Source organism: Macrobrachium nipponense, chromosome 11, assembly GCF_015104395.2.
Source record: "Macrobrachium nipponense isolate FS-2020 chromosome 11, ASM1510439v2, whole genome shotgun sequence".
NCBI lineage: Eukaryota > Metazoa > Arthropoda > Malacostraca > Decapoda > Palaemonidae > Macrobrachium > Macrobrachium nipponense.
In genome coordinates, this window is record NC_061087.1 from 34,358,521 (window position 1) to 34,382,300 (window position 23,780).

Below are 23,780 nucleotides of genomic sequence, written 5' to 3' on the forward strand. Positions count from 1 at the left end.
GGGATATGACGATGTATAGGGCGATGACTGTAGAGTAATAAAATGCAGATCGTCGTATCCACATAAAACATTTGCATTTATTTTCAATGAAATGTTGAGTACTTTTGTTTTTGTTTTTGTACGTTTTATTATAGCATTACCTAACACGCTTTTATTGCTGCAGATATGATTAATTGTAAGAAAATAACTTTTTATTTTAGTGGATTTTAATCTATTATGACTTTGCTCATTTATTTTTATTTTCTGGATATCCTGTGACCTTCTCTGGCGTCTTTGAAATGAATGCCCTATTCTTTGGAAGCTTGAATTTCAAGTCGTTGTGCCCTGTGGGCTTGTTCCGTATGAACAGGGTTTCATCTTCTCAGAATTAACAATAATAACGATAAAACTAATAACCAGTAGGACGCACTGAAGGCGATAACTTGCGAAGCCTCAAGTTAAACCATTATTGGGTTAACTTAGTATTTCTGAACTCTCTGCTACATAATTATTAGCGTTAACTGCATTTCAAATAGTTTTTGTTTTAAATAAATCTTATATCGTAAGAAATTGAAAAATATGAGGTTTCATCTGCCCGAAAGAGTTCTTCGATACTTTTGGAGATATTAACATTTGAATGGCGTTAGGACCTGGAAGTGCCGGGCCATCAGAAATGAGCCGTTTCCAGTCAAACTGACATTTTAAAAATAAATTTTATATGGGATGAGACTTTTCTTTTAATCTTCAATACTTTTGGGAGATATTAGCATTTGAATAGCGTTAGGGCCGGGCCGCCAGAAATGGGCCCGTTCCAGTAAGACGCTTCGCTCGTAATATTATTATTATTATTATTATTATTATTATTATTATTATTATTATTATTAATAATAATAATAATAATAATAATAATAATAATAATAATAAAATAATAATAATAATAATAATAATAATAATAATAGTGAGAACCTATCGCTGGTGTGGAATAGTAAGATCTTCTGTCGTAAAATGTTTTAGAAGAGGTATGTCCATTGTATGCTTCATGAAGAGTTTGAAAAATGTCTTTTGAGAATTGGCTGCCAATAGTTCAGATCACATAAAATGATAAACAATCATTACTTACAAAAGCGTCTTGATATTTGACAAAGGGCAGATCCAAACAATGATGGAGCACGCGTCATTATCGTCCCTAAACCATACGAGTAGGCCTCCAGAGTCCCATGTACCACACAGCTCATAGCATCAACTTCCACTTTCGGTTGAAGTACCGCAATTTCACACCTGGCAAATCTTTTAGTAAATATTCTAATTTGAGGGGAGATAGAAGTCTTACCATAAAAACGCTATTTACGTTCAAGTTATTACTTGTATTGAACCCTGTGCGTTTATGTCAATACTGTTTTGCTGCTGTTGAAATGCACCCCTTTCATTTTTGTCATTTCAGCTAGTATTTACGGGGTTCTTTTTCCGGCTAGATTATTCTCGTTCGGTGTATTAACATTTTACTCTTATAAAAAACTTGCTTCCCTGGTTAGAAGTGTGTTCTCAGTTTAGTTCAAATGAGTAGATACAGGGGTTTTTCATGATAATTAAGTTACTAAAATTAGTAAAAATTTCCGTTATCTGCTATGAAGCCTAGTGCTTAATTATTGCATAGGATTTACGTTAGAATGACTTTGGATTTACACAGAAGAAGTGAGCCTCTGAAAACTCCATTTTAATCAGAAACATAGTGGAAATGGAATGATCCGATCACGATATCATTAAATTTAGTCATACTAGGCTCCTCCTGCCTCCTGCATTCAGTGTGCGAGAAAGAAGCGAACTTCATCTTGAGAGATTTAAAGGAAATCTGCTCCTATATTCCGGAGAAAGTTAAAATTGCCGTCGTCATTAACCACAAAGAGTAATACGGTTTTTTCATGGTGACTGATTCCGCAAAGAAGCAAAAGAAAAAATTGCATCCGAGGGAGATCAGAAAGTTGGTCGTCGTCTTTCGTCCGACAGATATTCCTTTTTCGAAATGGTCTTTGAGCTAAGATGAATGGGAGTTGGGGTCTGGGATGGTATGTCCTTTGTGGAAGGGGAAGGATAGGAAGGTATGTGGATGACTTCGAAGGTCGTTATTGGCGGAGGTAAGCGGGAAACAAAAAAATAACCGATTTTCAATTTCAACTTGCTGAGGACAGAAATGTGCAGGAATATTTTCTTTCCTTCTGCCTTCTAATTTAAGCCACAGTACTTGACATATCTTCAGAATTGACTTTCGTCAGCCAAAGCAAAATAACCTAAGTAGGATTAGATTTGATTTCTATGTTGATTCTGAGATGCAGATTGACATTGGATCCAAAACATATGCTTTTCCCTAAATGGCCCATTAATGCTAAGTCATTTAAGCTTATGGTAGGTATTATTCATATTTCGCAATTACTGACGGTCACGTAAATTGTTTCAAAGAAGAGAAATAGTAATAATGTTTGAAAATCTGTTAGAGAAAACCGACTTTTTTCGTGAGTAATAGAATGTCCTCTACATGAGGATATGAATTGTTTCCATATCTAGTTCACGATTGCTTAGAATTCTGACTCAGTTAACTCCAAAAGATGACTTACTGAACTTTGATATAAAAAGGGAACGTATTGAAACCCAGAATTTCTACGCAAAATCTTCACTATTTAAAGTTAGTAAAATAAAAACAGCTCCGATTTCCTGCAATTCTTATATTTGAGAATAGCGTTTATTGGAACAATAGAAAAAAACTGTTGTGACATTAAAATCAATACCCTGTGTGAACAAACAGCTAATTCTTCCAGCATCCCAACAAACTTTAAAGATTATAAACAGCAGAGATGTGGAGTATTGGCCGAAGAGAATTTTGGTTAGTATCCAGCATTCCGTTAATTTAGAAACAAGGGCACAAAAGTTGCTACTTCAAGCCCTTGGAGCAACGTTCCTTGCGTGCTTTGCATATTCAGTGAAAATGAGACAAAATGGGTTTCATTTTAATATTTGCTTAAGCATGATGATATGTTTATCTAAATTTAATACAGGATTTTCTATCCGTCGCACTTTTGTAATGAACTGACTGAAATTGAAAGGATATATTCATATAAAAGCTGAAATAAAGGATACATTCATATATAGGCTAAAATAAAGGAAGTTCGGTTAAGATATAATATGTAGGCATTCATCCACATAAAAAAGATATTATGTTCTTATCACTTCATTACGCAGTGTGGGTTTGTATCAAATCCCCTCTAGGTCTCCAGTTTAATCCGGGCTCACTCCTACTATTTAGATTATCGCTCGTATCTATTACTTGGCTTGGACGAAAAAATCTATACCTATGTGTTCATTAATTTTCCATATGCCCTTCGAAAGTGAAATAAAGATTTTCTGTACATTTCCAAGAAATCCAGCATAATCATACCAAAAGTATTAGGTGACCTGATACAGCCCGAAACTCGCGATATCTAACGCAAACGAAATCATTTCGATTGGCCCTTAACCCTGTTCATGGCAGGAAACCGAGGCACTCTTGCGGATCAAGATAATGCTGTTTAAACAAAATTATTTCTGGACCCCTGAATATTTTCCGTGGAGTCAAAATCACTTGGCCACTGAATATTTCGTATATCTTGTATTTCTCCATTCTTAGTTGTATTCACTAGTGGATTATGCATTAATAGCAAGGATATATATGTATTTCTGTGAATCACGCGATTTTTATCGAAATGCAGTTTCACCTTGATAATTTGTAATTCTTAACATACTGTACACCAGTGTACACCAATGTCCAAAGTGAGTCATTAAATATTTACGCTTAGAGGCTCTTACCTGCTTTCTCATAAATGACAAAGGAATGATTAATAAAGAAAATAGTGATAGTGAAATTCGAAGAAATTATCAAAATGAAAGAAAAATCCCTGTGAGGAAGGATTAACACAATTTGCTTAATGAGCAAAATGCTATAAGGTAGTTTTTGGAATATCCTCCTCCTCTCTCTCTCTCTCTCTCTCTCTCTCTCTCTCTCTCTCTCTCTCTCTCTCTCTCTCCTAACTGGGAATCCATCTTCATCGAGGACAGGAGGTGTGGCGCAGAAGAGAGAAAAAAAAACAAAATAAATAAAAGTTTGGGAGAAATGAGAAACTGAATGATGACAGATGGTTTCCCGAGATAACATGCAGAAAACTACGTACGAGATATATAGAGATAAAAGACAGGAATGATGATATATACAAAAAAAATGCATGAAAGCAATTTTCTAACAGTATACTGTGGGCCTCCTTGAAGCACAAGAACACCCTACTAGCAATAGTCAGTGTGAAATCTATTTACAACGGCGCTGGTGTTATTTTATTAACAAGGCTATTTCCTGATGAAAAGCGCTGATTATTATAACAGGACTTACCATTGCTCCTATTGTTATTATTAACATACCTAATGCCAAACGGGGAAATGGAGAGAAAAACTTGTTAACGCCCCTCCAGATATAAGCTATAATTATAATTATTTCCCTTCCTCTATATGGACTTCATAAATATTTTTTTCTTTTTTATTACTTATTCATTATGTAGGTATACGAGAGGATGTGCATCTTAAGTGTTCTCTTACCAATTTAAAACCAGAGTACGGGGTCAAAGTTCAGCAATTTCTTAATACCATATCTTTCTTTTTCAATTCATCCTCTTAATTCCTTTTAATGGAGGCATTTGCTTGTAGTATGTTTTTATTAAAGTAGTTTGCTTTATCAACTAATTTTATTATTCCCAATACTAATACCATTAATTTTAGAGAATAAAAAGTTTACTACTAAAACTTTTTCACACGTTTCTGCAACAGCTGACGTAGTATTACCAGAAGCCGCAATAAAAATAAATCAGCCTTCGAAATTGTAAAAACTGCATGCACGGAGATGAATATTCTCTTTGAAGCCCCATTAGCCCAGATTTCAGACCCACGAACAGCCTAGCCCAGGTGTGGGCAAATTACAACCCACCAAATGTTAGTAGTTTGAAAGAGAGAGGTTATTTTGTCTTTCAAATGTGTTTCATATGAAGTTCCTACTTTAAAATACTAATGAATAAAAATTGTTTTCCAATTGAGTAAGTCTGTCTTTCAAGTGCATTTCACAGTGAATCTTCTACAGAGATCAAGTGCATTATTTCTTTAAAAGCCTTTTATTTCGTCTATTTTGAATATTAATTATTTTGCTTAATATTCTATGCGGACCTGTAAAGTTGTGATTTTTTTAATGTGGCCCTTGCACTGGAAAGTTTGCCAGGTCAAAAGATGCCTTGCGCTCCGTGCTCACTGGCTGCTGCCAGAAAGCTCAACCAATATGTCATCATGCGCACTTTGCATCAAGTTTATAGTTGCAGGGGATCTAAACAGCGGGTACCTATACCCCTAAGGATATTCTGGAGGTATGGGATTTGATATCTGGATATTTGTATATTTGATTTTAATGTGTCAATGTATACATGGGTACATTTTGTAAATAAATAACTATATAAAACTATAAATGTTTTTTTATTTTCTTGTATGTTCTATTCCCAAACTATTCATGCCTAAAGTTTGTATTTAAACTAAGTAAAATTAGGTTATATTGTCAACAAATAAGACTTTAGTGGACTTGCGCGAAGTGGGTATGGAATATATTGGGTAATCCATTGGGGGTCGGGAGTGGTCAAAAGGTTAAGAACCCCGTTCTAGTGAATGACAAATCACGAGTTAACCACCTCTACCCAAGCCGGTGTACGTAACGGATTTAACCATCAAAATAATACTCTTTTCCATAGGATTTTTAACCATGTTTCCCATTCTGGCAAACAGCGTCCATTTACCATACGTCTTATCCCACCAGGAGGGATGACCCTAAGGGCGTGGGGGGGGGGATGGTGTCCGGTAACCAGGGCAGACAGAGTTATTTCTGACCTTGTATTAAAGTCATCATACTTCGCGCTTGACTTTTCCAAGTCAATGGAAGGCCAAGGCCAATACTTATTTAGAGTCGTCATAAAAATCTACTCTTGTCCTGGGTTGCAAAAATATTCTTTTCATGAGTTTTATCAGAATCCTGCTAATCATAAGATGTGCAAGCTTTGTTTCTTTCTTTGAAATTTTTATTAGTGTTTACGATATAGTGGTATGGTGGTTAGTGTCGTAGTGTTGACACTCAGATGTCGCGGGTTCGTGTCTCCTCAAGGACGATGAAAATCACTGATGCTGCAGTGTGGGGTTTGCGGTGGGAGGTTGAAACCAAACATTCTTTGGAAGCTTGAGTGTCAAGTCATTGCTTGTTCCATGTGAATAGGTTTCATCTACTGAAATAAATAATAATAATAATAATAATATTAATAATAATAATAATAATAATAATAATAATAATAATAATAATAATAATAATAATAATAGTAATCATAAGAAGGATATGGGATATGCCAGTGGAAATCGTACCCATAATCATAGGAGCACTAGGCACGATCCCAAGATCCCTGAAAAGGAATCTAGAAAAACTAGAGACTGAGTAGCTCCAGGACTCATGCAGAAGAGTGTGATCCTAGAAAACGGCACACATAGTAAAGAAAAGTGATGACTCCTAAGGAGGCAGGATGCAACCCGGAACCCCACACTATAAATACCACCCAGTCGAAATTTTTTTAGACCTCGAATTGGAGGACTGTGATAGAGCAAAAAAAAATAAATAAATAAAAAAAGAATAATAATAATAATAATAATAATAATAATAATAATAATAATAATAATAATAATAATAATAATAATGAAAATAAAACTGTTCAAATAGGGAAAAAAAATCGAATGAGACGTTTCCCAATAGAATTGCATCATTAAGGAAAGAAGATGTTGTTTCTTAAGGAAAGCTCATTATTAATTATTTTCATTTAATGGCAGATGGATGATGTTTTTGAAAGTCTGGTTTTTGTTCCCTAACCTTTTCACTGTATGTCTATATTCTCAAAGTTGCTAGTTTTTCGAGATAGTATAATGCTGATATGTTCTGTAAGCTATTTTTTGCAACAGCATCTGCTTTCCATACTTTTGTTATTGTTTTACAGTAATTACTTGATTTTGATACAATATTAGCGCGAATTCATTGTCGTTACAAATGTAAATAATAAAAACTGTTTAAAGTTTGCGAAATAAAAGTGAAAATAAACAAAAAAAAAAAATCGTGAATTCGATAAGGATATGTAAACCATAAGAAATGATAAAGAAATCAGAAGCTCATCAATTCAAACCTAACTTCGAGGGCATACCACCAAATAATGTAAACAGCATAAGGTAACGCAAGTCTTGAACGCTAGCGAATTTAGATAAACACAATCGTATATTGATGGATTCCACCTTCTCTGAACTTCGGAGACCCATTGTCAATCAAGAATTAACGTAGAATCCTTCCTCTCAGCCTCTAATAGCGCTCTCCTAAGGCGACAGTTATTTTTGAAGTATTCACAAAGCGGCTACTTTCGGAAAACATTTACTCTCTTCCCCACAGATAGAAAATTATATATATATATATATATATATATATATATATATATATATATATATATATATATATATATATATATATACATAACACGAAAGGAAGGAGGGAGAGGGCTGCTAATATAGAGGACTGCGTCAACATCGAGAACAGAGCACTGGGGCAATATCTGAAAACCAGTGAAGACGAGTGGCTCAAGAGTGCATGGGAAGAAGGACTGATAAAAGTAGACGAAGACCCAGGAAATACAGAGACAGGAGAATGACAAACAGAACAGAGGAATGGCACAACAAACCAATACACGGACAATACATGAGACAGACTAAAGAAAAATGCGGCTACTTTCGGAAAACATTTACTCTCTTCCCCATAGATAGAAAAATTGTTAGTTTCAGGTAGCTGTAATTGAATATTTTCTGTGGGAGCGTCAGAATATGAAAACATTAATTTCTGCATCAATTGGGCAATTGGTAAAACTTTCAGAAGCGTGTATAGCCATGTGAATCTACTGGTTATGATTAATAGATTTCTGTGATATTGAATATCTTCACTAACCATGAATAGACACACACATTCAAAAACATAAAGATTACTTGGATTTTTCCATTATGGGATTTTTCATTATACTACATTCCTTTATATATATATAGGATATATATATATATATATATATATTTTTATATATATATATATATATATATATATATATATTAAAACAGAAAGATTACTTGGGATTTTTCATTAATCATACATTCCCCTTATATATATATATATATATATATATATATATATATATAGATATATATATACTATATATAGATATATATAAGAATGTATGTATAATGAAAAATCCCAAGTAATCTTTATGTTTTTGAATGTGGTGTGGGTCTATTCATGGTTAGTGAAGATATTCAATATCACAGAAATCTCTTATTAATCATAACCAGTAGATACACATTGCTATACACGCTTCTGAAATTATACCAATTGCCAATTGATGCAGAAATTAATGTTTTCATATTCTGACGCTCCCACAGAAAAACATTAATTACAGCTACCTGAAACTAACAATTTTCTATCTATGGGGAAGAGAGTAAATGTTTTCCGAAAGTAGCCGCATTTTTCTTTAGTCTGTCTCATGTATTGTCCGTGCATTGGTTTGTTGTGCCATTCCTCTGTTCTGTTTGTCATTCTCCTGTCTCTGTATATTTCTGGGTCTTTGTCTACTTTATCAGTCCTTCTTCCCATGGCACTCTTGAGCCACTCGTCTTCACTGGTTTTCAGATATTGCCCGCAGTGCTCTGGTTCTCGATGTTTTGACGCCAGTCCTCTATACTTAGCAGCCCTCTCCCTCCTTCCTTTCGTGTTATGTATAGCCTGTCCATATTTGCTCTTGGGTGTAGTGCTTTGTGTATTGTCATATGTTTCCTAGTTTTCTGGTCTATGCTGCGGAGTTCTGCCTTCGTCCACTCCACTATTCCTGCTCTGTATCTGATCACTGGCACTGCCCCATGTGTTTATGGCTTTTATCATATTTCCGGCGTTGAGTTTTGACTTGAGTATCGCCTTGAGTCTCTACATATATTCTTTCCTGATCGTGTCCTTCATCTCTTGGTGTTTTATATCCCATCCCCTCCTTCCATTATTCCTAGGTATTTGTATCCCGTCTCATCTATGTGTTTGATGTTGCTCCCATTTGTAGCTTTTATCCCTTCATTTTTATTTTTATTATTATTATTATTATTATTATTATTATTATTATTATTATTATTATTATTATTATTATTATTATTATTATTTTCCTTGATGTTTAGTAGTGGTTGTAGTAGTAGTAGTTGCTGTACTAGTAGCAGTAGTAATAGTTGTTGTTGTGGTGGTAGTAGTAGTAGTATTCCATATATTCAGGAATGGGTGTGAAAAATGCAGACGCTAAACTATTTTGTCTCTTAATGTGATGAGTGTAAACGACAATTATTTAAATTGTTTGCTACCACAGCATCTGAATTGCATTAACATAATTTAGCTTCATGAATTAACAACACCAACATCTTCACAAGTTACATCAGCATCTTAATGAGATTGTTGCAGAGACTAAATTAGCTAATGTGCTTTATTCACGTAACGTCAGTTGAAGCTCATAATCCGCATGTCAAGTCCACACAATACCTTAAATCTCTGTTACTTTACAGAGTCGTCTTTTCCGTAACTAATTAATTTTTTTTTAGTAAATATATGAGTATACTTATGATTACCCATTATTTTAATTTTTCTATCATGTATAGTTATAAATTCACTAGTAATGACTATATATTCCCAACGCATCGTCAGGTTCAGTTCTTTCCAGCACCAAAAAACGACCAAGTCATGATTCAAAACCCGTGCCATTTACAACGAAATGCATTTCATTATAAATAAAAGAAGCCCAGATTGTTAGGCATGAGAACTTCTTACCAGCTCGTTATGTTAATTGGATTGTTTTCGAGAACCTCACTTCAGGAGCGATCAAGTTGAAAGGTTTGCTCTTCGGCGATGACTCTCGTCCTTCGTCTAATGGCACTTCAGTCACCGATTAACCGCGCGAGGAGAAGCTCCCTGCTGTGACTAATCATTCCAATCAGACTCTGGTACTAGGAAAATGATGATTTAAACATACAGTTTCTAGACAATTTTATTTTATTGGTATTCTTTAAACGCGCCTTCCTTCTCTTCGTTCTTGGGCATTGAGAGAGAAACAGAGAGACAAATATAGAGAGTGAAAGAATGACCGACAAACAGAGAGAGAGAAAAGTTTTAACAGTTATTAATAAAACGAGAACTAATCTTGAACTAATCGGTCATGTAATAAAAAACAATTGGATAGTAAACTATTCCTAATAAAGACAATAGGACCCACCGAAAATACGGTTATTTCATCAGTTAATACTTAAAAAAAAAATCTCCAGTAAACTGGCATACGTTCACAAGCTCCAAGTTTATATCCTTGTAATCTACTTGTCTTTGTAGTCGTAGCCTTTGCTTTCAAATCCTTATTATAGCTGAGGACACCTAGAGTAATGACTTGACAAATTTGAGTCCAGGTATTGCTCGTAAGCGCATCATTGATTTTAAACTTTGAACTCCTTTATGGCGCTCGTCCATTTCATTTTGATTTAGTTTTTTTTATCGACCTAAACTATCTTTTGAATTTTGAAAACCTCCATAGTACTTTCACTAGAGTTAAAATTTTATTATTTTATATCCCCAGATGTATTCTCGATATATCTTGGTTGGAGATAACAGGATTACATTCTTTTATATATATATAAAATATCATATATATATATATATATATATATATATATATATATATATATATATAAGTATATATATATATATATATATATATATCTATATATATATATATATATATATATATATATATATATATATATATATATATATATATATATAGTATATCTGTTACATAGCCAGAAGATTTATTTCACCCGAATGTAAAAGAAAATAATCTCGGCAACAGAAACAAATATCTTTTCAATTCGCCGTGACCGGGAAAGCTGAAACCTTGTAGCACTCTTTATCACATGGTATTTCATCAATGTGTCAAACTGTATGGAATTATTCCTGCCAAAATATCTTGGGAACAAATATCACTCTTCTATATCTCATACAAAAAGTACATTATATTCGCCTTCCTCTAAGTAAATTGTTTTCAAATATTGTATCTCCTTTTTCTGCATATCCGATTTTTTTTTTTTTTTTCCCCCTGCCGACACGCCTGCGTATCCATCAACCACTGGAATTTGCCTTTATTTTCGCGAGGGGTGAGGGGAGGGTTGGGGTGCAGTGACGAAACTGGCTTCTGATGCTTCAGCGAAATGGCTTTAATCTGCTACTGAGCAATCAAGGGCGTTAAGCGGCATTTCTACTGTTTCCTGGTATCCTTTTATGTTCGCCACCAGAGGAACCTCCCCTTATTTGTCCTGCCGTGAAACGATGTCGACGTCCCTCCTCATTAAGGACTCCGGAACAAACTTTTAATTCCCATAAGGATCGGTCAGATATCCTGTGCGAAGCCTAATGACTCTTCAGTCACTTCGGAGAAACTGAGAGCGCGGTTATCATCCTGAGCTAAGAAAAATCGTAATCCAGAGAATTACGAGGAAGTGTTCATTGTCCCTCAATTTTTCACAAACGCAGTCGAGAATTCTAGCATACTTACCAAATCCTTCTTGTTCGGACAACTATGTACCTTTTCCCTTTCATAATAGACTTTTTTTCCACTTTTGTGATAAATTCTGTCAATTTAATTAGCAACAAAGAGATAAAATGACGTAGAGAATTACTGGGACCTTAATTTTCAGTAAACTATTGATCTTTACTCACTTTGGTAATTATCATTTGCACGCTGTTTATATATACAGTTGTAAGAACCTTTCTATTTTAATATTTCCTCATCGTGGATGTGGTACACACACACACAACACACACACACACACACACACACACACACACATATATATATATATTATATATATATATATATTATATATATATATATATGATATATATATATATATATATATATATATATGTAAGGCCTAGGGTTTTTGATTAATAATGTATTGGTACCATGTGTTTCCCTGTGACGCTAATGGAATGTGGAGAACAGTGTAGAGGTAACGACCTGAGAGTAGCTGAACAAGGAGTTTCAGGGATGCGTGAGATAAAAAATGCTTAGTTCAACAAGTCAATGCACGACAGTTTATGAACTCTTCTCAAAGTGCCTTTGTGAAACTGGATGCAGCTAGAACCGTGAGGCGCTATCGAACTGTGTGTTCGTATGTGCGTGTGCGCCTCTTTCTGTTAAAAGTGTCATACCCAAGCCTATGGGAGGATTTTGAGAGGGCTTCAAGTCACAGGCAAGATGCCGTGGCATTCGCCGGGAGTTTTTTATTAACAGTGTTTAAGTGTCCGGTTGTTTGGGTAAGTGTTGAAGTGCTTTAGCCAAAGAGTGGCTTGTTATCTGTTTGACATTTTTGTGATGATATCCAATATTTAAACCTCTGTCTGTCAATCTTGTGTGTGTACTTACCGGGATGTGTTCTGTTATCTTTGAAACAGACGGATCTGGAATGCCGGGGGACAAAGAATTCCCAGAGGGGTGTAGACTTTTTGGGTGACCAGACATGTTACATTTATGGGGTTTTTGAGTTAGTCTGTAAGACTGGATTACTTGATTGATTGATTTATTTATTAGTTGTTAATAAATGTTAATGTTATGATGCAACTCTCTCATTTTCATTACCTGTTAGTATGGAGAGAAAGAGGTGGAGAGAGAGAGAGAGATTCCTTGGAGAGAGAGAGAGAGAGAGAGGGATTGCCGAGAGAGAGAGAGAGAGAGGCTGTGTGTGTAATGTTGTGTGTGGTTTGCCTCCCGTTTCGTGTCACGCTTACCTTATGAATATGGGGGAAGAATTCCCATTTACAGTGGTGGCAGGCGGTTTAAGAGGGGGTATAAAAGTTTTCTTCTCTTTTTATGCCTAGGAACGCCAATGTAGAGATAGTGACCAGTTAGGGGTTATGACTTAGTATAGTTCGAACGACAAAGCTTTGTGGGATTGTGGAAAATTGTTAAATTGTTGGATCTCAGTTGCTAAGTGAAAAGGGGTAGAGAAAATATCCGTCCGTGGGATGGGGGATGAGAAGGGGAAAGAATTTCCTATTAGGGTCATCAAATTTTGCCCGTCACCGAGATTCTTCAGGGCGGGAGTCGTGAGAGGCAACTCAGTTTGGTTTGTAAGTGACAGTTGCTAGGTGTCATCTCGCCGATCGCGTTGTATTGTGCCGACGAGATTTACGTGTTTTACGAGAATTTCGAGTTCTTTTTTCCCATTATGGAGTGGTGAGTGTTAAACTATTGTTTTGAAGGAGAGAGTTTTTGTTTAAAATATTTCAGGGTTATGGGATTGGTTCAAGAGGTCAAAAAATTTTTCTTGTCTTTGCCCCATAGTGACGTGTTTTCTTTATTTGCACGTGTTTATAATAGACGCATTCGTCTTTGTTTAAAACATAGGGGTGTATTTTTCTATGCATGTGAACTGTGCTTAGATAAGCATATCTGGCTTAGAGACACAGCGGCCACAATTTTACGGGCTCAGCACATTTCTGCAGAGAGGCGCGTTGCATTGCGAGGGTACTGGCATCCCTCGGGGGGATAGTTGCATGGAGGTACCACTGGCCTCCCTCGAGAGATAGTGCAGGGAGATGGGTACTAGTGTATATCTTGAGAGGGGGTCCTCAGACACTGTTCAAGGGGAGATGGGGGTACTACTGTGTATGCCTCGGGCTGTTCTGTCGCTTGACTGAGGGGTTGTTCTCGAGGGGGGGAGAAACCTTTTTTTTTTTCTCATTGGGGGTGAACTCCCTTTTTTTCTTTGTGTTGGGGGATGGATTTGGCCTTGACATTGGATGCTAAGATATCAGCTGATTGATTAGTTGATGAAGTGAAACGCCCGTGGAGTCTTTTTTTTAGAAAAGAGATTTTTTTTTCTCTCTTGGACGAAGAGAAAAGGAAATAAAAAGAGATTTTTCTTTTCCGTGAATGAGGGGAAAAGTAGTTAACATGCACGGGATGTGTTACATATTTTCTTTGTACCTTGAAAGACACAAATATATTGGGGAGACACAGATTATTTTTTTTTATTGTGTTGGAGAAATTACTTTGAAATGCCGATGATGGTGTTGTATCTTGTGTTGTGTTGCAATGGTGTTATGTCATGGTGTATGCTGGAGAAATTGTATGTCATAGGATTCAGCAATACTGTTGTATGCTATTTGAATTTCACCCTTACTTGAGATCTTTGCAAGAGAATTATTGCTATGGAGAGTTATTATTATTGTTATTATTAGTAATTATTATACTTGAGATGTGTCACGGGAGGTTTTGCTTAAGATATAATTCATTACGGGAGAATTGTTTTGCGAGAGAGTTTTGAGATATTTCATGGAGATTATTCAATAATTATTACAGATAATTATTCAAGGAGAATTATTACAATGAATTAATGGGAGAAGTCTTGTGTTAATTAATTGTTGAGTTTTTGTAACTTTGGAGAATATTTCAGTGATTCACGGGGATGAGTTTTGCTGAATCTTGATGAATCTGGTTGAATCTTGGTGAATTGTGGTGAAACTTGCTGAACTTTCGCTGAATTTTTGGAGAAAGGACAAGCATTAACATTGGTGATATTTTTTGTACTGATACTGATGATTTTGATGATAGCAATTTTTTTTTTTTTTGGTGATCTTGTGATAATGATATTTCTGATACTGATTTTTTTTTTATACTAATACGTGGGCGTTTTAATGCTGTCAAGGGTGGTAAAATCCTTTTTCGAATTTGGGAGGAACTAACAACACATTATTTCTTAGTTTGTTTTCCTTTTTTTTATGTGTTCAGCAGATAATTGCTTGACATCTAGTGAGTTACGGGAGATAGTGAACAAGGCCGTTGATTTTTCTTTTCTCTCCTTTTTTGGAAATTAGCCATCGCTGACACAAGTTTTTTTACCATGGGTGAATTTTGAGTTTATTTTTTCTCTACAGTTAGTGAATAATATCTCAGTTCATGACTTAGAGTCATTGTTCGGGAACGTGTTTGTGTTTCAGCTATTTGATGCTATAGAGAAATGTATGGGAGAATTTTTTGCATAGTTTTGAATGCATACGTAATGGCACTACTTTTTTCTCTGGATATTTGTGTTACCAGAAATTGTGAGATTTCTTGCACAATACATTAGTTGTATTTGTGACAACTTTGTGAGAGATAGGAAATGGTTAAGTTTTCTTATGTCGTAGTACATATGGAGAAGTCTTGGCTAAGACACTGTGAATTTGGAGTTCTGTAATAATGACTTGTGGCACATTAGTGATTTTTTCTAGAATTTTCTAGACAGTTTTATTTGCCGAGTTTTGCCCTTCTTTTTTAGCAGTTATGCTAAATGGTAGAGAGTTTTTTATAGTTTTTGACTATAACATTGAGTTATTCTTTGGAGAATTGGAGTTATAATTGAGATAAAATTGAGATATATTATTTTGGAGTTATATTTGAGATATAATATATGGGAGATATATTTTTGGCCATTGTTGATATTTGCCAATGTGATGAGAGCTATGTTTAGTTCAATTATTTTGCAGCCATCTTTGTTGCAAATGGAGACACATATTTGGAGATTATGGGGGCAATATTTGTGAGTATGTGAGTTAGTTGCCTTGAGTGCACATTTTTTGGAGATATATTTTTTGGAGCCTTGTTTTGTTCCACATGGAGTATTGGGGAAATAGAGGTAAATATTTTGTATCTGCCGAAATGGAGGTGATTATTCTCTATTCTCGGAGTGGTGTTTTTTTACTGACATGCGGCTATTGGAGAAATAAGAGAGAAATAATATGGGGTTGGTTATTAACCAAATGGAGGAAATATTTTTATATCCGGAGTGGTGTTATTATTAATATGGTGAAATATATGGAGTTGGAATTAATCTTTGGCGGGTGACCCTTTTTTTTTGTGGTTATGGGAGTTTTTTCCGAGACAAGAGGAGATTTCTGTGGTTCTCTTTTTGATTTTCGTGACTATTTAGAGGCGAATGGCAATACTGCATTACGAGTCATTTGGAGATGTGTGCATGTTTTGTGTTCACAAGTGTGTTATTCTTGGAGAAATATAATTTGGGCAAAGTCATGTTGAGAGAATAAGTCTTCGAGACAAATTTTTGAACACATTAGTCATATCCTGGAGTTAATTCTGTGAAATGTGTCAGTTAGACCTTTTTTTCTAGAGAATCATGAGTTTCCAAACTTATGTGTCTTACTGGACAATTTTTATGCCGATGTAGAGCATACGTCCGCAGGCGATTTTTCTGCTGACAAGCAATGTGATGAGCCGTGTGCTGACTTTTTTTTTTCATCTGATGTGACAGATCAGAATTTTTGCAATATCTGGAAAATGTTGACAATAGCCATTTCCACGAAAGCGCATGGGTAAGGAGTTTTGCTTTCTTGGCAAAATTCCCAATAAACTTTACATTGAGCATTTCTTGGGAAAACGCGGGAGTTATGCATATTTATACATGTATTATGTATTTTGTGATTGGGGAAATCTTCTTGTGATTATCTTTTTTTTTTTATTATTTTTTTTCCTTTTCCGTGAGAGATGTAATTTGGGGGATTGAGCTTAAGTAACATTTCTTTTGTGGACGGGAGATTTGATTTTACCGGGAGATGTAATTTTTCGAGGGTTGTTACTTAAGTAAAGGGAGTTTGACATTAGGTCTCATTGTGATTAATTATTGAGCAGTAAAGAGGTTTTTGCTGTTAAACATTGGAGATTTTTTGCTGATTTGTGGGTTGTTCAGATATCAGAGCTTGAGAGAACATTTTGGGTCTGGGTGTTACGAGATTCTTTTTTTTTTCCTTGGGCTCATTGCGATTTTGTCTTTTCTTTTTTTCTTGTGAGCACATTCGAGTTTGAAATGTGAGTGCAGAATTCCGTGGAGTTGCTGTGATTTCTGAGTTGTGTGTGTGCTGAGTGTGAGTTTGGAGAATTGAGTTGGAGAACTTGATGTTTTTTTTCTTTGAGAGTTGTGATGTGACTTATGATTTAGTAGTCATATTAAGGGAGTTAATTGGGAGACGTTCAGTTAGTATTTCTGACTTTTTGAGATCATTGTTTGATAGAAGTAGTATGTCTGGGTTAATTTTCTTAGATTGACCAGTGACTTGACTGACATACTAACACCAAAAGTCGTTCCCCGACGCCAGCAAGACGTCCACCAGCCGCATGCAGAGAGGTTGCTGTTATTTTACCCCAGGGTGATTACAAGAATTTCCACGTGGGTGATCGCGAGAGTCCTACAGCGTGTCTTTTGGGGATCTGCAGAAGCCGTGAGAAGTCTTCTACAATGAGGGAGGCATTCCGTCTTCCTACAGCTACTACAGTCTGCTACAGGAGCAGCTACTTGCAGACAAGCAAAGAGGGATATTCAAGAAATGCAGAAAATATGAGAGAAAATGCGTCTTGTGTTATTGGGAGATAAAGCGTGATAAGACTTTATTTTATAATGCCAGAGACGTGCAGTTTTTACTTGTATTTTGTTTTAAACCGGCCAGTGTTTTGTGTTATAAGCAATTATTTTGCTAGGCGGGGGCTAGCTATTTGTAAGGCCTAGGGGTTTTTTTGATTAATAATGTATTGTCCATGTGTTTCCCTGTGACCTATGGAATGTGGAGAACAGTGTAGAGGTAACGACCTGAGAGTAGCTGAACAATGAGTTTCTAGGGATGGCGTGAGATAAAAAATGCTTAGTTCAACAAGTCAATGCACGACAGTTTTATGAACTCTTTTCTCAAAGAAGCGCCTTTGTGAAACTGGATGCAGCTAGAACCGTGAGGCGCTATCGAACTGTGTTCGTATGTGCGTGTGCGCCTCTTTCTGTTAAAAGTGTCATACCCAAGCCTATGGGAGGATTTTGAGAGGGCTTCAAGTCACAGGCAAGATGCCGTGGCATTCGCCGGGAGTTTTTTATTAACAGTGTTTAAGTCTCCCGGTTGTTTGGGTAAGTGTTGAAGTGCTTTAGCCTAAGAGTGGCTTGTTATCTGTTTGACATTTTTGTGATGATATCCAATATTTAAACCTCTGTCTGTCAATCTTGTGTGTGTACTTACCGGGATGTGTTCTGTATCTTTGAAACAGACGGATCTGGAATGCCGGGGGACAAAGAATTCCCAGAGGGGTGTAGACTTTTTGGGTGAACAGACATGTTACATTTTACGGGGTTTTTTTGAGTTAGTCTGTAAGACTGGATTACTTGATTGATTGATTTATTTATTAGTTGTTAATAAACGTTAATGTTATGATGCAACTCTCTCATTTTCATTACCTGTTAGTATGGAGAGAAAGAGGTGGAGAGAGAGAGAGAGAGATTCCTTGGAGAGAGAGAGAGAGAGAGAGAGAGAGAGAGAGGGATTGCCGAGAGAGAGAGAGAGAGAGAGAGGCTGTGTGTGTAATGTTTGTGTGTTTGCCGTCTCCCCGTTTCGTGTCACGCTTACCTTATGAATAATGGGGGAAGAATTCCCCCATTTACATATATATATTATAATATATATATATCTAGATATATCTATATATAATATGATTTATATTAGATCTAATATATATATATACACACCACTAGCACAAAAGGGCATTCATAAGGGGTTGGGGTGGGAAGGGCTTCCTGAACGAGGCTGGTTCTGCCCTAGAGTTAGTAACTTTTTTGAAAAAAAAAAAACTCAAAGTGTTTATCAACATACCCTCTCTCATTCTTGTATGGGCTTCAAAATGATAAGATTTTTGACGCCAGATTAATTGTAATCAGTCTGCTAATGTTACTGTTCCTTTATTCATATAACACACCTATTGCTAAAATTAAATCTGGCATTTCTCTTATTTCCTTCCTTTCGGAATAATCAACGAGAATAGGATTTGCCCCGCGTTGCCTTTTTATTAACAGTCATTCCTTGTTTGATATATGCTATAAGAATACACACTCAGAAAGACAGACAAAAAGAAATAATAAAAAGGAAGTTCTGTCAACATAATAGGTATCGTTGAAAGTGATAGACGAAGCATTAAAATCCCTTCACATTCTCAGAGAAAATGTACAGTAATTAAATTATCAGTGACTACCTTTTGGCAAGGCGAAATAGATTAGCTACATTCACAGATGATTTCTGACTAATTTCGTAATGGTGAAGGAGATTAGATGAAATTAGTATGTTATTAAAAAAATTTTTTAGAAGTAACTAAGTCCCTAAAAACGGCAAAGAGAGAGAGACGAGAGAGAGAGAGAGAGAGAGAGAGAAAGTATAACTTCTGATCTAAATGTGTATATATATTATACATATATGTGTGTGTCTATTACATGTTGTGCGTATATTTTTTTCCAGCGTGCTAGGTAACGGATTTTTTCAAAGTATGTAAGAGAGAGAGAGAGAGAGAGAGAGAGAGAGAGAGAGAGAAAGAGAGAGAGAGAGAGAAAATATCATTATTCTGATACCTGTTTTCCCCTGACTCAACAGAATATTTCTATTATTATTTTTTTTCAATGTCATGGACATGGCTTCGGCTCAGCCTACCCCCATCAACCCCCTAGTCTCTTTTTCCTATACAATCTGTCTGACGCAGACCCAGATGTTTTTCAGCACTTTTGATGAGAATTTTAGCAAGAAAATCTCCTCCACAGTTTCGGCTGTGACCTTTTGGAGGGGACGAAGATTAGACTGTCACCCTTGTGTAGTCGGCATGCCTGATGTACGATGTTGACGACTACAAATACTATGTTTCCTTTTTTTAAAAAAAATGATATACCATAAAGAACTGTGCGGAAACATCCTTATTCTTCGATACTGCTCATAGTACCTGTAAGTACGATGTGAATGCCTCGATAAAGAGTCTTTTGATGAAAGCATAGCAAAATTTATCAGATTTAAACTTGTAGAATTAGGCTGTTTTTCTCTCTTTGTATGTCTTTATAACAGAGTAATAATCACAAAGGTATATTTTCATAAAACAGCACATCATTGCCTTTCACTTTACAGACATCCCTTTGAAGGAGCAAAAGATATATATCATGTTCGCATGTGTAGAGTCTATTATCATTCTCTATTTTTACGACTACAACTTCACCTTTAACTAGGAAGCCGCCACTTTGGCCTTTAAATTATTCAAAATAAAAAAGAATCCAGCTTTCCCATATCAACAAAAAGGCGTTTTTTTTTTATTTACAATCATCAACATAGTTGCTAAAAACTGATAGCAAATCCATCTTGAATAACACCAAACTTTCAAATCTCAAAAAAACTTAAGTCAGTTTTTTTTGTCTGGGGGGGGGGGGGGGGGGGGGGGGTGGCAGGGGCGGTGGGGCTGGGTTAGGTTTCGCAATTGAAGCTGATAAGGCGTGATTTAACTCCTAGCATTTAAATATTAATCTCGTCCACATCAATTAACTTTTTTTAAGCCGTATATTTTACATATAAAAAGTAAATATTCGCCTGGATCATAAAAGATCTTCCTTTCTCTCTGATAACCAATATCTTCATTGAAAGTTCTGAAACAAAATTTTCTTATGCGCAACAAACGCTAAGATATAATATGGCTAAGATTTGAAAATAATATCTTGCGCAGTCTCGACCATTCCATTCATACCCGCGTAGAAAAAGTGAAAGATGTTTGTACGATCATAATATTTTTTCTTAGAGGGACAAGAAAAGTATTATCATCGTAAGATATATTCAAAATCATCATATTCCCGGTCATAAGTGTGCTAGCTGCTGTACCCGGTGTTTCTCGGGATAAAAAGGGGCATGCCGTCCGTGATGACAATCCTTACGGGGCGGATTATGCAGTCACTTTCAGAATAAGTAATCACTCGGGATCCTGTCAGGCCAAAGTTGTGAAAAATCCGAAGAGTTTGCTGTCAGCTCCGAGAGTTGTAAAAAATGAGTGGGTATAAAAAAGAAACGGCCCTTGAAGTTCGTATTTTAATTAAAACCTCAATGGGCAGGGAGGAGGTGTATGGTAAAAACTTAGTAGCCCTAGCTTTCATAGTCTGGCGTTGCATACGGACATACAGGCAGACAGGGATTGCCCTATATATATATATCTATATATATATTATATATATATATATATATATATATGTATATATATATAAAATATATATATACATATATATATACATATAGATATAATATTATATATATAGTATATATATATATATATATATATATATATATATATATATAGATGAATATACATATATGTATATATATATAAATATGGTTATATATTTATATATATATATATATATAGATATATATATATATATAAAATATGTATATATATATACTATATATATATATATATATATATATATATATCTATATATATATATATATATATATATATATATAAAAGTATCAACTTAGATTGGATAGTTATGAAGAAAAGTATCAATGAAGTAAGATAAATTAATGCTTAAAATATCAGCTGCATTGCTGGTCAACTCTATCCGATAACCTGTTCCATGTTTTATAAGCTACATGGTAATTTTAAAGCCTGTTTTGTATTAAAAGACCCAACTTTGGGCATCTCCAGGGAAACTTACCTAATAAATTCACGGTGCTCACCAATTAGAATTAAATTATGGCACTTACTCATCTTTAGAAGTCATATAATTCACCTAATTGATTTCATTTCGTTTGTACTCTTCAAATTTTACCACCCACTTATTTTTTCCTACCATATCAATATTGCACCGTGACCAGGATCGTGTTATTAATCGTTTTACTCTCTCTTTCTCTCCTCGCCATATATATATATATATATATATATATATATATATATATATATATATATATATATATATATATATATATATATATATATATATATATATATATATATATATATATATATATATATATATATATATATATATATATATATATATATATATATATATATATATATATATATATATATATATATATATATATATAATCATCACATAGCCGTAATTCATATCAATTATTCGAGCTACGAATTTCTACATTGAATTAGTATATTTTCATATATGTAAACCGAAGGGGAATTTTTTAGTTGATAATAATTTCGTCCTCTCGTGGGTTCGAACCACCGCCCAGTGGACAGAGAAAGAAATCAGGACTTTAGTTAGCCGAATCGATAACGTCAATGAAGCCCTGATTTCTTCTCTGTGCGCTGAGCGGTGGTTCGAACTCACGAGAGGACGAAATTATTATAAACTAAAAAATTCCCCTTTGGTTTACATATATGAAAACATATTAATTCCGAGGTAGAGCGAATTAGATATTAAAGGACATTCGTAGCTCGGAATATATATATATATATATATATATATATATATATATATATACTATATATATATATATATATATATATATATATATATATATATATATATATATATATATATATATATATATGAAATAAAAGACCGATAGAACACTTTTGAACGTTCCAACCATACATTTCGAGCACTTCCTTTTGTGCTCCTGATCACTGGTAAAATATGGACATAGGATATCTTACAAAAGTACATATACAAAACTTATGTAGATGTCGCAGTAAGTATTTATTGGTGACCCAGGAAGGATGGGAATTAAAACTATTTCCCTGGTGTCTTCTGGCCTCATTAACTACCGTCTGGCAATTCGTCAGGAAGGTCATATGTTCTTGAACACTTGCTTGAGGCCTGAGGACTAACTCTTCGATGTCATCCGATTTCCAGTGCCCTCCTGACAATATGAAGCTGTCAGGAGGACACTGGAAACCCGATCACATCGACGAGTTAAGGCCTCTTCTCAGCAGGTGTCCAAGAACATAACGACCACCGGACGAGTCGCCAGACGGAGTTAATGAGGCCAGAAGACACAACGGAATAGTTTAAGTCATCCATCTTTCCTGGGTCACCAATAAAGACTTATGCCACGCCTATATATGCTTTGTATATATACTTTTGTAAGAATTCCTATGTCCATATTTCACCAGTGATCAGGGGCACAGCAGAACTTCATAGTATACTTTTGTATTACAGTAAAAGACATTTATATATAATATATATATAGATAATATATATATATTAGATAGATATATATAATATATATATATACATATGATACATCTATTTTAATATATATATACATATATATATATATATATATATATATATATAGATATATATATATATATATATACTATAAAAATTCAGGAGTCCCAGGAAGACGATTTTACCTGATGTATTATATATATATATATATAGATATATATATAATATATATATATATATATATATATATATATATATATATATATATATTTTATTATATTATATTATATATAGATATAATATATATATATATATATACTATATATATAGATATATATCATATACATCTATGCATGCATATATGTATATGTGTGTGTACAAATATTCCCTAAGGTCGTCAAATCTCTAAAACATTATTAATCGATCAAAAGACTAGTGTAAATCTAGTCAACAACGTTTCATAAATAAAAGCTCTTCAGTTTTTTATTATGTTTCTTCGACAAACATATCTATTCGGAGGCAAGTCAACTTTCTGCTTTCACTTCCTGCCTGGCTTTCTAAATTATCCCTTTTTCTAAAGCAAGTGGAGAATGGATAAGGTGAGGAGG